This window comes from Bidens hawaiensis, unplaced genomic scaffold, assembly GCF_021521415.1.
Source record: "Bidens hawaiensis isolate Kalapana, Puna unplaced genomic scaffold, B.hawaiensis_p1.1 tig00001961_1, whole genome shotgun sequence".
NCBI classification, from domain to species: Eukaryota; Viridiplantae; Streptophyta; class Magnoliopsida; order Asterales; family Asteraceae; genus Bidens; species Bidens hawaiensis.
In genome coordinates, this window is record NW_027491109.1 from 195,673 (window position 1) to 209,902 (window position 14,230).

General features: G+C 40.2%; 1 pseudogene across 1 annotated transcript; it reads right to left on the minus strand.

Annotated features, from left to right (window-relative positions):
* Positions 1 to 73: 73 nt before the first annotated feature.
* On the minus strand, positions 74 to 5,472 carry LOC143603426 (uncharacterized; annotated as a pseudogene). Its single transcript, XR_013148063.1, has 17 exons — positions 5,374 to 5,472; positions 5,070 to 5,299; positions 4,783 to 4,869; positions 4,541 to 4,630; positions 4,327 to 4,453; positions 4,142 to 4,239; positions 3,816 to 3,984; positions 3,596 to 3,717; positions 2,548 to 2,676; positions 2,367 to 2,464; positions 2,237 to 2,291; positions 2,060 to 2,126; positions 1,866 to 2,004; positions 1,607 to 1,764; positions 1,264 to 1,531; positions 1,088 to 1,181; positions 74 to 1,009 (listed from the first exon to the last, which is right to left on the minus strand). The product of XR_013148063.1 is annotated as an uncharacterized LOC143603426 (transcript).
* Positions 5,473 to 14,230: the final 8,758 nt, after the last annotated feature.

A 14,230-nucleotide genomic window follows, 5' to 3' on the forward strand; every position in this document is an offset into this window, starting at 1 on the left:
CTAGTGCACATAAAAAACATGCAACAATTTATAATAACCTTTAAAATTCGCTCACCGTGGATCCATTTGCAAATAAACATGAACCATGACATAAGTTACAAAAAGATTACTGAAGAAATGAGCTTTATACGTTCGATTTACAACATACAACATTGTCGAACTCAAAATCTTTGTTAAATATACATAAAGTTTTACCTCATATACGGGTTTACTGTATAAACAGGCTTAGATTAAAACCCTTTAATTAACCACCGGTGTTCCAGCAAAATGCCCAGATCCTGTATACTCAACTGGTACAGGAAGATCAAGTTCCGAGCAAACAAACCGGATTATCTCATCAGTCAGACCACCAAAAGACAGCTTGTTTAGAGTCACAGAAATTGCAAACCTATTGTTTATATCACAGAAAGCTGTTGACCCACCTATTCCCGAGTGACTGAACCCGAAGATTAAACCATCCGCTGCTTTAACCGCCCTAAACCCCAACCCGAATCTCCCACTTGGAATGATTAAATCACTATAATCTCCCCTTCCCAAAAATGCATCGTGAATTTTCGTTTTAGTATTTTTAAATATTTTAGTGTCAACTTCATCATTTGTATCATCGGTCCCCGGTATCCTGATGTATACATCAGGGTTAGGACTTGTGGATCCACTTGAATCTTTCTTTTTGGAAGTTTTCTTGGAAGGAAACGTGGGGCGGTGAGGGTGGCTGCCAAGCGGCGGGAGGGAAGAAGAGGAATGGCGAGGCGGGACAACACCACCGTCCACTAGGGCGGCATAGTAGCGGGCCACTGCACGAGCTGACACGTGTCCGTTGGCAGAAGGTAGTATTGCACAGCGGACATTAAGCGTATTGGATAACGGGATGCTACTAGCAATCATTTCGATTGTGAATGTGGAAGGCAAGTTATTGGAGGTCGCGATGCTTTGGGTGGTGTCGGGATTTTGGGTAAACCTACTGAGATCAGGCATATCGAGTGTAAGAGTGCCAATCGAGATTCCACACCTGAAATGAGTTTCTAAACGGTTTACAAAATTATTTTTATAAACTAAATTGGTTGAAAATTTTAGAAATAAACAATACCGGGAGGAATCCCGATATAAAGCTCTCCTTCAACGTTAAGAGGTTTAACAAAAGCTTCCTCAAGAACATCCTGAAATTTCTTCCCGGATGCATGCTGCACATGCAACAACATATATTGACAATGGAAGAACTTTTAGTGGTTTACAGGTTACAGCCTTACAGGTATGGTGTTATACCTCAATGATACCGCCACATAGCCAACCGTATGACAAATAATGATATGATTGCTCACGGCCCGGTTCAGTCTCGGGTGCAACCATAGCGATGCGTCTTAGACACTCGTCCCAGTCACCAATTAACATAGGATCTTCTGCAGCAATGTTGGCTAGAGCATTTTGCAGACCAGCTGTATGATTAAGTATATGATTAACTTTTATTTGGTCTTTACCATTTGTACCGAATTCTGGCCAAATGTTTGCAACGTTTTCATCAAGCTTCAGTTTCCTACAAATGAAAATACATATTAGAATTGTCACTATTATAATTGTTGCTACTATTGTTAGTAGATCAAGAGTATACCCTTTATCAACCAGCCAGTGTACCATTCCAGCTGTGATACCCTTAGATACAGAAAAAACAGGAAATAAACTGTCAGGCTGAACAGGACGAGGGTCATATTTTCCCAGCACTCCAGCTGCTGTATCAATTATCACTTTCCCATCTTTGTATGCACAAACCTAAGAAATACATGGCATAGATACATAATAAAATTGGCCATTTGTTGCACCACATATAAAACCGTTCAGAAACATATACTGTATCCATAACATAATCATACCTGGATCCCAAGAATCCTATCGGCATTTCCTAATTCAACCAAGAAAAGCCTAAGTTTCGTCTCTACATCAGAATGTACTGGACCGTCATAAACCCATTTTGGATTTGAGGATGGTCCATGGTTCATGTGTGTTATTAATTGATTAAAAAATCAGTATCGACTTGTGCAACTAAACAAAATCACACCTTTTCAGAACAGATTCAGCAAAAGGTCTCATGATAGTTAGATAACTTATACGAACATTCATCGAGGATGATAGCCCTGAAATGATGTTAAATGGTTTGAACAATTTGGATGTGTAACTCGAAAGTGATTACATGATATCTGAGTATCAAAAACCTATAATCAGGTCTAAAGGACTAGATACAAACCTCTGAGTAAATTAAGGACCCTCGAGAAAATTACGTCTCCTGGAAATGCATCAATCTAGAAAATAACACTAATTTAGTTTCCAAGAATCATAAAAGATACTTTAGAAGTGAAAAAAATAAACTAACTTACAGGATTAAAGCGTTTAACCTCTTTCTTGTTAAGTTTCATCTTTTCCTGTATAATTTTCATATTTTTTCTCTTTGCTCTGACAGAGATTTAACAGTTTCCTAAACCAAAAAGAGCGGTCAGTCTTGCATTATATAGGGACAACGTTATGCTAACAATATCACAAGGCAATAGTGCCACTTACAAGAGCTTCAGATGCTGGAGTTGTAGCCCTGAAGAACACATTCGTTATCTCCATAGCCTGTTCAGGCATGTCAAGGCGCAACTTAAGCCCCATTTCAGCAAATGCAGACAAAAGTGCTACATGATCACCCTGAAACAACAAATATTTATTAGCATTAGTTGTTTGAGTGTTTGATAAATTCTGATTTTTAAAGAACTTAATGCATAAAATGACCAAAAATGACACAGTTTGTGAAACGGGGATAGAAGTCTTCTATAAGGTTAAAAGAAAAGATTTATAAGTAACTTCAGATTGCCCTCGCATAATATACATAGATTGTCCAAAACTAATTATTTAGAATCAAAAGCATAATATGTGTATCCAAACATTAACAAGTGGTCATGGCAATTTCAAGTCCTAATAATAAGATAATGAGTTTCGCTAACTTAAAAACCAATGTCTATGCCAAAAGCTAGATAAGAGTATATCTAGAAAAAATTTCATATACTTGTTCCACTAGATATATTACTATATATTATATGAATACATACAGAAAAGGGTTAAGATAAGAAATCATTGTTTCCTAAGAGGTGTAGGAAGGCTTTAAAATAAATCATACCACATAAATAAGAAACTATGCCGTGTAAATAGAACACTATACAGTTTTTAGAAACTATTAATCTCAACCACTAGATCCTAGATCCAAGGGCCCATATCAATTCCTAGGCTGCTTAAGAAACTATGTTTTCTTATTTTAACCCATCCCCATACATATATACATGTAGAAAAGAGTTCAAATAAAAAACAAGTGTTTTGTGAGAAGTGTGAGAAGAGCTTTAAAATAAAACAAACCACCTAAATATGACACTACAATGTAAATATGAAACAATACAATTATTTAGAAACTACCAATCTCAACCACTAGATCATAGATCCAAGGGCCTAGATCTATTCTTATTCTTCTCACAAAAATATTGTTTTTTACATTAACCCTACCCTATACATGTATGTGTGTGTGTGTGTGTGTATATATATATATTAATATGTGTGTGAGTGTGAGTGTGCAAACCTCTGCAGCTGCCAGAAACATTTTCGCCAAAGCATGTTTCACAGAGCTTGAAAGCAACTTTGTAAGCCCAAAATCAAGCAAAATTGGACGATGCGGAGGTTCTCTACTCACAAGAAAATTACCTGAAAATAGTCAGATTATGATTTGATCAAGAAATCTAACCTAATATGTTTGAAGAAAAGATCATAACAAAACTGAGAGCAATGAGAGAAGAGAGTACCTGGATGAGGATCACCATTAAAAAATCCATCAACATAAATTTGATGTGCATATGCACGCGTAATTTCTTCAACAAGCTTTTGCTTGTCAACTCCAAGTTCTTCTAGGGCACGAGAATCATTTAAACGTACCCCGTCCATATACTCTAGAATGAGGACTTTCTCAGTGGACTGCAGATCATATAGAAGTTATTATCATATTATAAATTCTATCAACTATAAACAGTTATCAAATACTCATATTTCATTTGGCACAAAATCATACAAAAGCGTTACAAAACCTCATGTTCACTGAACACACCCTAAATAAGGTGAGAAAGGATGATACCTGAATAACTTCTGGAATCAATACTTCCACATGTTCAGGTTTTTTGTCAAGACCTTCACTTCTGCAGCCTAGGTTTCTAGAGACTTTTCTAGTATTTTCTACAAGAAAACAAAATCATTTAGAACAAATATATTTTAACACCAGAAATACAAATGTTACCCGAAAAAAAAGTATATATATTATACCAGCTTCATGGTTAAAATCTAGTTCTTTGGGTGCTTCCCTGATCCATTCATCTATCATAGGGTTAAAATCATATTGGGGTTCGGCCCACGCTATCCAGTCAACAATTGATTTTGCGTTCTTCAAGTCCTGCAGAAAAGTAAAGTTAGATCATTACAAGTCTAGTGATTAATTTCAGATATGAAAAAGAAAAACTAAAGCCCTCTTATAAACAACCTCCAATATTACAGTTTTGATGCCTTTATGTTGAACTTTAACAACCACCTCCTGCCCGTCATGTAGAGTTGCACGGTGAACTTGAGCTATCTGCATATGATTCACAATGTTGATAAATGTTATTTTAGCATGACAAATGTTATTTTACAGTCAATGATATCATACATGCAGATCACAATAACAATAGAATAGTTGATCTTAGTTAAGTATTATGTTGCCAATAAACTTAAAAAGATTCTTACCGATGCTGTTGCTAAAGGTACACTGACAAAATTTGTGAATAGATCGTTCATTGATTTACCCAGCTGCTTCTCTATAGTGGAACGGACCTGATTCAAGCATAATAAAAGAAAGTGTTAAGTGTTATCATCTACTTACCAAATTAAAACTTGTAACCAATTTTTTTAATAAAGACAATAGCCATGTGCATTTTGTATTAAATACAAGCACCATTACATCACTTGCACCAAATTACAAGGCTATACAAAAATAGTAAAAACTATAAATACCCGTTCTATAAATAAAATACCTCTTCCAAACCACGAGGAGGAAGAGAATCTTGTAACTGCTTCAGAAAAGGCGTATGTAAGAATCCGGGAGCACATCAGCACGAGTAGATAAATACTGTCCCATTTTCACCCATAGACCTTCCAACTCCACAATTAACTTAAGAACACGTTTAGCATTTCGTTCATGAGCTCTCTCCCATAAACCATCCCGTTTCGATCGTTTTGTCAATTTCTCTCTCTGCTGCAAGGCCTTCAAAAGATATATGAACTATAAGATCACATGTTTCTCACTAAATGCAGCAAAAATAAGCACATTCTGTTTACCTTATAATCCAGGTATATCAGAAATGCCAATGTGAAAACCTTCATACGTCTCTTGTAGATGTTCCCCCACCCCATTGAACCAAGCTTATCTCAAATTCTTCGAACCCTAAGTTCAGAGGTTTTATAATTATTGTGATCAGATACTTAAAATCAACTGATTATACAGATATGTACTTAGAACCTTAAGTTCAGAGGTTTTTTAATTATTGTGATCAGATACTACTAAGGGTGAGCAATAATAACCAAACCGAACAACAACCGACGAAACCGAACCGAAATTAACCGAAAACCGTTTATCAATTTAATTTTTGTACACTCGGACCTCAGTTAACATTCATATTTTCATATGTTTCTAGTTTTTATACCTCCATTTCATGTTTTATACCACCATTTCGTGTACCAGTGGCAAAGACAAAGCCTTTAAACACCTTGGGTTGAGAGGGTTTGGGAGGTCTTGGGTTCAAATCCCATAGACGACAAAAGTTTTTTAAAAAAAAAAAGAAAAAAAACCACTTCGTGTATTTATACCACCATTGCATGTCATGTATATATATATCCATTTCATGTATTTATGAATTAATTTTTATGTATTCATTCATCCATTTCATGTATTTCTAACTTCTAAGTAAAAAAATTAACCAAAGTTTGATTTCGGTTATTATCCAAAATGAACCGAACCCAACGGAAAACAGAAAAATTAACCGAACTGATTAACCAAAAACCAATTGGTTAATTTGGCTGATGCTAATAACCGAACCGAACCAAACAGTACACATCCAATCAACTTCAGATAGAAATGTACTTCGAACCCTAAGTTCAGAGGCTATATAATTATTGTGACTTGACATTTACAGTCAACTGATTATATAAGTTCTCATCGGTTTTATAATCTATAACCGTAAATTTTCAACAATAAGTCAATCATGCATTCATTATTCATCATATCAGTCGTACATGATCAAGATACAGAATTCAATCAATATAACAGTTAACTTGTATATCACAATCAAACACTCGCATCAATCAACTCAACTCAATTAAACACAATCAAATTACAAAATTAAACACGTAAATCAACACTGAACCGTAAAACTGTAACGGTAACTACTTACAGAAGATGAATAGATAACTAACTGTACGGATGACGGAGAATCCAAAATATCCGGTTTCAATCCGCAGAGAACTGAAAGATATAATAATAATAATAATAATAAAAAGAAAAAGAAATGGTGCGAAAAAGAAAATAAAATATATATACGTGAAACGGTGACGTTTGGTGGTGAGGAGTCTAGATCTTTGGGCAGTTAAAGTGACTGATGGTAAAACGTTCTAGAGAACGCGTAAGTCACAGGCGGTGTGTATGAATGACACGTGGATAGAAAGTCGTGGGTGTGTTTACGTCCGTCAGTTTATGGGACTATGACGGTAGGTGGGTTTAGCCTTTCTTCTTAAGTAAGGTATGAGATGTGATTAGTTGGAAAAGTAAACGAGTGAATCGTGGTCGTTGATTTTTCGTCACTAAATGTTTGTTGGGTATTTGGTAGTTGCTTTGTGAGGACTAAAGTGTTTCATGTGTGTTTGTATGTATCTTTTGCGACGGTCAAAGCAAATACAAACCCAACTACCAAAATACAATATAGGTTTTGGACTATCTTGTTCAATCTTTAGAAAAGTTTGCTGTTCAAAAAGCAGCAAATTCCATGAAAGTAACACAAATTAATAAATTATTATGTTATATCGTATAATGGTTTCCTAAATAGTTATTATCTTTATATTTACATGTGGTTTATTATAGAGGTAGGGTACTAAAAAGACTCAAATACCCTTAAGTATCATCCGCGGGTCACAAAAGAGCTCCTCATATGTCACCCGCGGGGCATATGGATCACCCGCATATCACGGTAGAGGAAGAACGTCCTCATACCACGTGCGGAAGCATCCCGACACCCTCAGAAGTCATCCGAAGGACTGGACATCTGTCCGCTAAAACGACCGGAAGGCAATGCCAATGGGACAGTTGTCATCAATTAATTATCCTTTAGAAAAATGACCACGATTGTTACTTGAAGAATACGTGACCTACCAGCCAATGAGCAAAGGACACCTGGCCAGGTTGTTATAACCATGCACATGGCCAAGGTGCAATTTGTCCTATCATTGGGCGATGCATGTCCAGGTTGTTATACCCATGCACATGGGACGTATAGCTCAACTTATCATAAGAGGACACGTGTCCAGACAGTTATCAAAGATCTTCTAGAAGAGGACAGCTGACCCAACCACCTTCCTACACCCTTCGGCTATAAATACCTTCTCAATCTACATGAGGTATTCATTCACTCACTTGCACTCTGACTCACATATACTCCGATTACGTTTAATCTGTTTACTTCAGTACTTTCTCCTTTACGAACGTTACTGATTCTCACGCCGGATGGTGGTTACATGAAACCCCCCCTTGTCCTTCCTGTAACGAGACTCACGGTATCTGTTTTGCAGGTTCCGGTCATTGGACTTTGGGAAGTTGTGTTCATACTGTGTTAGTAGTGATCGTATTTTACCCTGTGGACTCATTGGATCCAGGACCCATACCAGGGGATCGGATCCGTGTTTCTTCATTGGCGCCATCCGTTTTGGTGTTAGAACTGCACATTTTTTTTTTCTTTTTGTTGGTTTTTCGGTTCGTTTAAAGTATGAGTAAACTTCCTGAAGGGCCGACGGGAACTCCTTCACAAACATCACGTGTTATTAATACTGAAGCACCCCAAGGTTTTTCTTCCAGTATATTTGCACGTGGTACAGCTACGGGTTCACGAGTCACTGATACAACACTCGGTGGTCGTACCCTTGAGCGTGTCATCGCTCCAACTGGACCAACCCCCTGAGTTAGGTCGTGTTACGGCTCCAGAAGGTTCCAATCTAGGGGACCTTGGACGAATCATGAGAGAGACTCGCCAAACTCGTTCAGTATTAGATCTGGAAGGTGATTCCGGTGACTCTGATATGGCGAGATCTCACCGTCATAACTCCAGATCTGGAAGACAGATGTCCCCGGATGAATGGCTTTAAGCTCAACAAGAGAGCTTGAGGGCGGAATACGAGCGTAGGGTGCAGAATGCACATCTTCACGCTCGCGCTCTGACTTATGAAGAATCTCCTTGGAGATCTCTTTCTCCTCCTCCAACGGTGAGGGGAAGTCAGATCCGCTACAGTCAGCAAACCGAACAAGAATTTGTTGAACCACGAAGACTACGCCCCCGTCTTCGCACGGACATGGGGATGCCTTCCCACTTTGATGAATATGATAGTTATGACTCAACTTATCACCCGGGAGACTACAGTTTCTACACGGGTGATAGCGGGATGAGTTCGAGGGCAAGAAGTAGTCGTCCGAGTGACGTCGTCCGCCATACCGAGTATCACAGCGATGCTGAGGAAGATTTCACCAAGCCATATCGTCCTGCAGCCTTTTCCGAGAAGTCAAAATTTATAGTCAGCATTGCGACAGCACCCTTCCCTGTCAATGTTAAGATACCTATAACGGTGGGTAGATACAATGGCATGACTGATCCAAGCGATCATCTGCAGAACTTCGTGGCGGTAGGTGGTGTGAGCGGATGGACGCTCCCCTATTGGTGTCATATGTTCGCATTTACACTAACAGGGGCAGCAAGGGAATGGTTCGAAAAACTCCCTGATGGTTAAATCTCTAGTTGGGATGATCTGGTGAAGAAATTCTCACAACAGTTCAGCCAGCAGAAGAAGCATACGTGTGACCAATAAGAGATTCTGGATGTTATCCGTCGGGATAATGAATCCATTGAAGATTTTGTTACCAGGTTCAATGACGAAAGTCTGAACATTGGTGGGATAAGCAAGGATATGCTTCGTGGTGCTTTCCGCAAGAATGTTAAGTGTGACGAATTAATACGCACACTCACTGGGAGGGATGGAATGCCAAAGGAGTGGGACGACCTTATGACTGCGGCAAAGTTATTTGCCAACACCGAGAAAATATTGGGGAATAACAGTTCGAAACAAAAACTCAAGGTTGAGTTTCAAACTCCACAACCCAATAAACAGGCAAAAGGCCCAATTTGGTCAAGACTTCAGCCGAACACCAAAGCATCAAAACCATTTGATGCGAGATCTCTCATTGGCAATAAGAATAAAACAGGACCCTCGAATCGAGGTCCTCACAGATGGACTCCTCTTTCAAAAACTCCCGCTGAAATTCTCACCACAGAGAACGTGAACTTCCAGAAGCCACAGCCACTCACAAGGAGGTCGTTCCTTGACGCTAAAAAACATTGTTCATATCATAATGACACTGGTCACAATACGAACGAGTGTAATGCTTTGAAAAGTGAAACTGAGGTGGCTGTGAAGTCCGGGAAACTTGGACACCTGGTGAAAGATGGAAGGCCCGGGACTAGTAAAGCTCCCATACGGGACAACCAGGGCCTATCCAAAAAGCAAGTCAAGGACTTGAACGTCCATATGATCCAAGGCGGACATAAGGTGGGAGGAAAGAGAAGAGAATCTGATGAAGAGGAATGGAAAAACGAACCAGTGATTTTTCCACGAGTCAAGGGAGGTCCCAATAACAAGAACCCGCTAATTATCACTGCCGTTTTTGGTCATTATCGTTCTCAGTATGTGTTATTTGACACTGGAAGTACATCGGACATCATGTACGAACAGTGTTTTGAGTAACTGGATGACGAAGATAAAGAAAGGTTAAAACCCATCCATGCTCCGGTATCAGGATTTGGAGGGGAAATAATGCATCCGCGTGGGGTGATTTCTTTCCCGGTCACCATGAGCGATGGAGTTCACTCAAGGACTGAGGAGGTTGAATTTTTAGTTCTGCCTGCAACGTCAAAACATGATATCATCCTGGGGCGAGAAGCAATTGGAGATTTCAATGCTCACCTGTCCACAGCTCACGGTGCGGTAGGAGTTCCAACCAGCACCGGCGTAGCAATAATTCATGTCAATCGACATTGCTTCGCTACAGAAAGCTCTAAACCCAACAAAATTTCAAAACAATCTCTGAGGATCGAACCGGAGAAATGGGATTTGAACAAGAAATTTCCTGATCAAACTGTAACAATTGGACCTCCTATCTCTGAGATAGTACGAACTTTCTTGAAATAGTTGCTATCAAAAAACATTGACGTCTTCGCATGGCAACCCGCGGACATGACTGGTGTCCCATGGAGCATTGCGGAGCACAAATTAAGGGTAAACCCTATGTTTACACCGATTGTTCAAAAACAGCGTAAGATGGGGCCGGAACAAGCAAAAGCAATGAATGAGCAAGTTCAGGACCTCTTACAGGCTGGAATCATCCGACCAGTTCAATATCAGACCTAGGTCGCCAATCCGGCTATTGTTCCCAAAAGCAATGGAACATGGTGGATGTGTATAAATTTCAAAGATCTAAACAAGGCGTGTCCCAAGGACTGTTATCCATTGCCTGAAATAAACCTCAAGGTCGATGATGTGGCACCGTTCAAATTCAAATGTTTCCTGGATGCCTACAAAGGCTACCATCAGATCCGCATGGCTGCGGGTGATGAAGATAAAACAACATTTCGTACCGATCAAGGCACCTTTTGTTACAAGATGATGCCTTTCGGACTAAAGAATGCGGGAGCCACATATCAACAGTTAATGGACATAGCATTTAAAGGTCAAATTGGTCGAAATTTGGAGGTTTATATGGACGATCTCGTGATTAAAAGTGTTGAGGAAGATCAGATGCTGAGGGATATCGAAGAGACATTCGAAACCTTGAAAAGTATCAACATGAAGCTAAACCCAGTTAAATGTTCGTTCGGGATGGAGGAAGGAAAATTCCTCGGAGTAATTGTCACGAATGCGGGTTTCAAAGCTAATCCAGATAAAGTCCAAGCTGTAGCCCGCATGCCTTCTCCCTCCTCCCTCAAGGAAGTTCAGACACTCAATGGTCGCTTGGTTGCTTTGAATCGATTCTTGGCGAATCATGCAGCCAAGTCTTATCCTTTTGTCTCAACACTAAGGAACTACCTCAAGAAAGCACAATTCAGATGGATTGCAGAAGCGGAACAAGCTTTCTTGAAGGTTAAAAAATGTTTGATCGAATTGCCTACGTTGACAGCACCTCATGCGGGAGAACCTTTAACGATGCACTTGTTAGCATCTGACATTGCTATCGGGGTTGTCCTCCTGACGGATAGGAAAAACATTCAAACACCGATTTACTACGTTAGCAGAACATTGTCAGACCCGGAGACAAGATATTCAATGTTAGAAAAACTTGTCCTAACATTGGTCTATGCCGCCCGAAGCCTCCGCAGGTACTTCCAAGGGCATCCCATCAATGTTTTGACCGAATACAAGCTCAAGAACGTCCTTAGCAAGCCGGAATTTTCTGGGCGATTGGCGAAATGGGCCATCGAGCTAGGTGAGCACGCAATAGAATACAAACATAGGCCAGCAATTAAGGGATAGGTGTTAGCGGACTTTGTCACTGAAGTCCCGCAACACAAAGAGAAGGAATGTTTGATTGAGCAACAACCCCAAGCGCCTCCGGAACTAGGACATATTTGGTCTTTGTTCACGGACGGGGCTTCAAGCAGTGAGGGATCTGGCGCAGGCGTCAGGCTAGTCAATCCCGAAGGCCATGAGTTTACATACGCCATAAAGTTAGACTTCAAGAGTACTAACAACGAGGCAGAGTATGAAGCTTTCTTGGCGGGCTTACGGATAGCCAAAAAGCTTGGGGTTAAACATTTGGAAGCCCGCGTGGATTCCATGTTGATTGCGGGGCAAATCAACGGCACATATGATGCAAAGAATGACATAATGGCTTCATATGTGTCACAGGCGAAATATTTGACGCTTCAGTTTTCCTCATGCAAGGTCATCCACATAAAAAGAAGTGAGAACAAATAAGCATATGCTCTTAGTAAATTGGCTTCAACAAACTTCGAACACTTTGCCAAAGACATCCGCATCGAAATATTGGACCGCCCGTCTTTTCCGCAACACCAAGTTCTAGTGATCCAAACGGGAGTGGAATCCTGGATGACACCAATTACAGCATACTTGTCATCCGGAGCCCTCCCAGAAGGAAAATCCGCGGCCCGGAAGATAAAGCACAAAGCCTTGAACTATCATATACATGATGGTGTTTTATACCGACGTTCCTTCCTCGGACCACTACTTCGATGTGTGGATGTCGAGGACGCGAACTATCTAATAAGAGAAGTTCATGAAGGCATATGTGGTTTTCACGCTGGCCCGCGCATGGTCGTAGCAAAGTTAATGAACGCCGGATATTATTGGCCTGGAATGCATCTGGATGTTGTGCACGAAATCAGAAAGTGTGATTCATGCCAGCGTCATGCTCCTAACACGCTACGACTAAAGAACGAGCTTGTTCCAGTCACTTCGGCTTGGCCGTTTTAGAAATGGGCTATCGACATAATGGGACCTTTCCCTGAAGCCCCTTGACGCGTTAAATTTTTGATAGTAACTACCGACTACTTCACAAAGAGGGTGGAAGCTAAACGGGTTGCTTCCATAACAGCAGCAAGTGTTAAGAAATTCCTGTGGGAATTCATAATCTGCCGATTTGGCCTTCCTTTGGAACTCGTTAGCGATAACGAAACTCAGTTCGCGGACAGTGGGCTACAAGAATGGTTAAAAGAGTTACACATTTCTCAAATCTTCACCTCTGTAGCCCACCCGCAAGCAAATGGTCAGGTTGAGAGAACCAATCGGACCATCAAGGAAGGAATCAACGCAAGGTTAGGAACTAAACGGACGTGTTGGGTGGACGAATTGCCCCATGTACTATGGGCCTTCCGCACCCAAAAGAATTCCAGCAATTCTGAAACCCCCTTTAGCCTAACCTACGGCACAAAGGCCATGATTCCGGCCAAGATTGGGATTCCATCCGCCAGAGTTCTATTGATCGATGATAATGATCATGAACTCCGGATGAACCTTGACCTCCTCGAGGAGAGGAGGGAACTAGCATCGATCCGCGAGCACAATTACAAACGCTAGTTGCAAAAGTATTATAACTCGCGGGTCCAAAGATGTGCGTTCGATGCGGGAGACTTTGTCTTCTGCAACAATGAAGCCTCCTGGCAAGTTGGCCCCAACTTGGGAAGGACCTTATAAAATTCAGAAAGTTTTATCTAAGGGTGCCTACAAGTTAGAAAAATTGGATGGGACTGAGATCCGTAGAACTTGGAATGGGGCCCAATTAAAGAAGTGTTACATGTAGTATGTTTTTCTCTTTTGGCCTGCGTGCCTAATTAGATATTTACAACCTATGTAATTTCATCTTTTGTAATTCGGCTTATGCCTCATTTATGGAAATTTTCATTTCAGGCATTTACGACTTGTATTGTTATGTAATCCTTTATTGGCATACAAAGAAGATCCTACAAACACTTATATTATGAAAAATAAACAAAGTGTATCGGATGCAAAAACAAGCCTTCTTTATTCATACAAAAGGGATTACAAGCAAAAGAGATTAATTACAAGAAAAGAAAAATCTATCTATGGTGCGACATCATTATGTCCCGCACCTCGGTCTTCCGCATCATTAGCATCTTCTTCATCTTCTTCACCGAGGTCAAGAAGATCTTTTAATTGCTCGATGCTGTCCTCCTTATCTGCAAGCTCAGATATCTGCTCCGCCAAAGAAAATTTTAAAGAATCAAAATCCTTTGTCTTTTGGACAAGGACAGCAGTAGTATCTTGACCAGCCAAAATGTATTCCTCAAGAAGTTTGGAAGTTGAACCAAACTTATAACCTTCCTGGAAACCTAGCTGGCGACCAGCTTGTTTG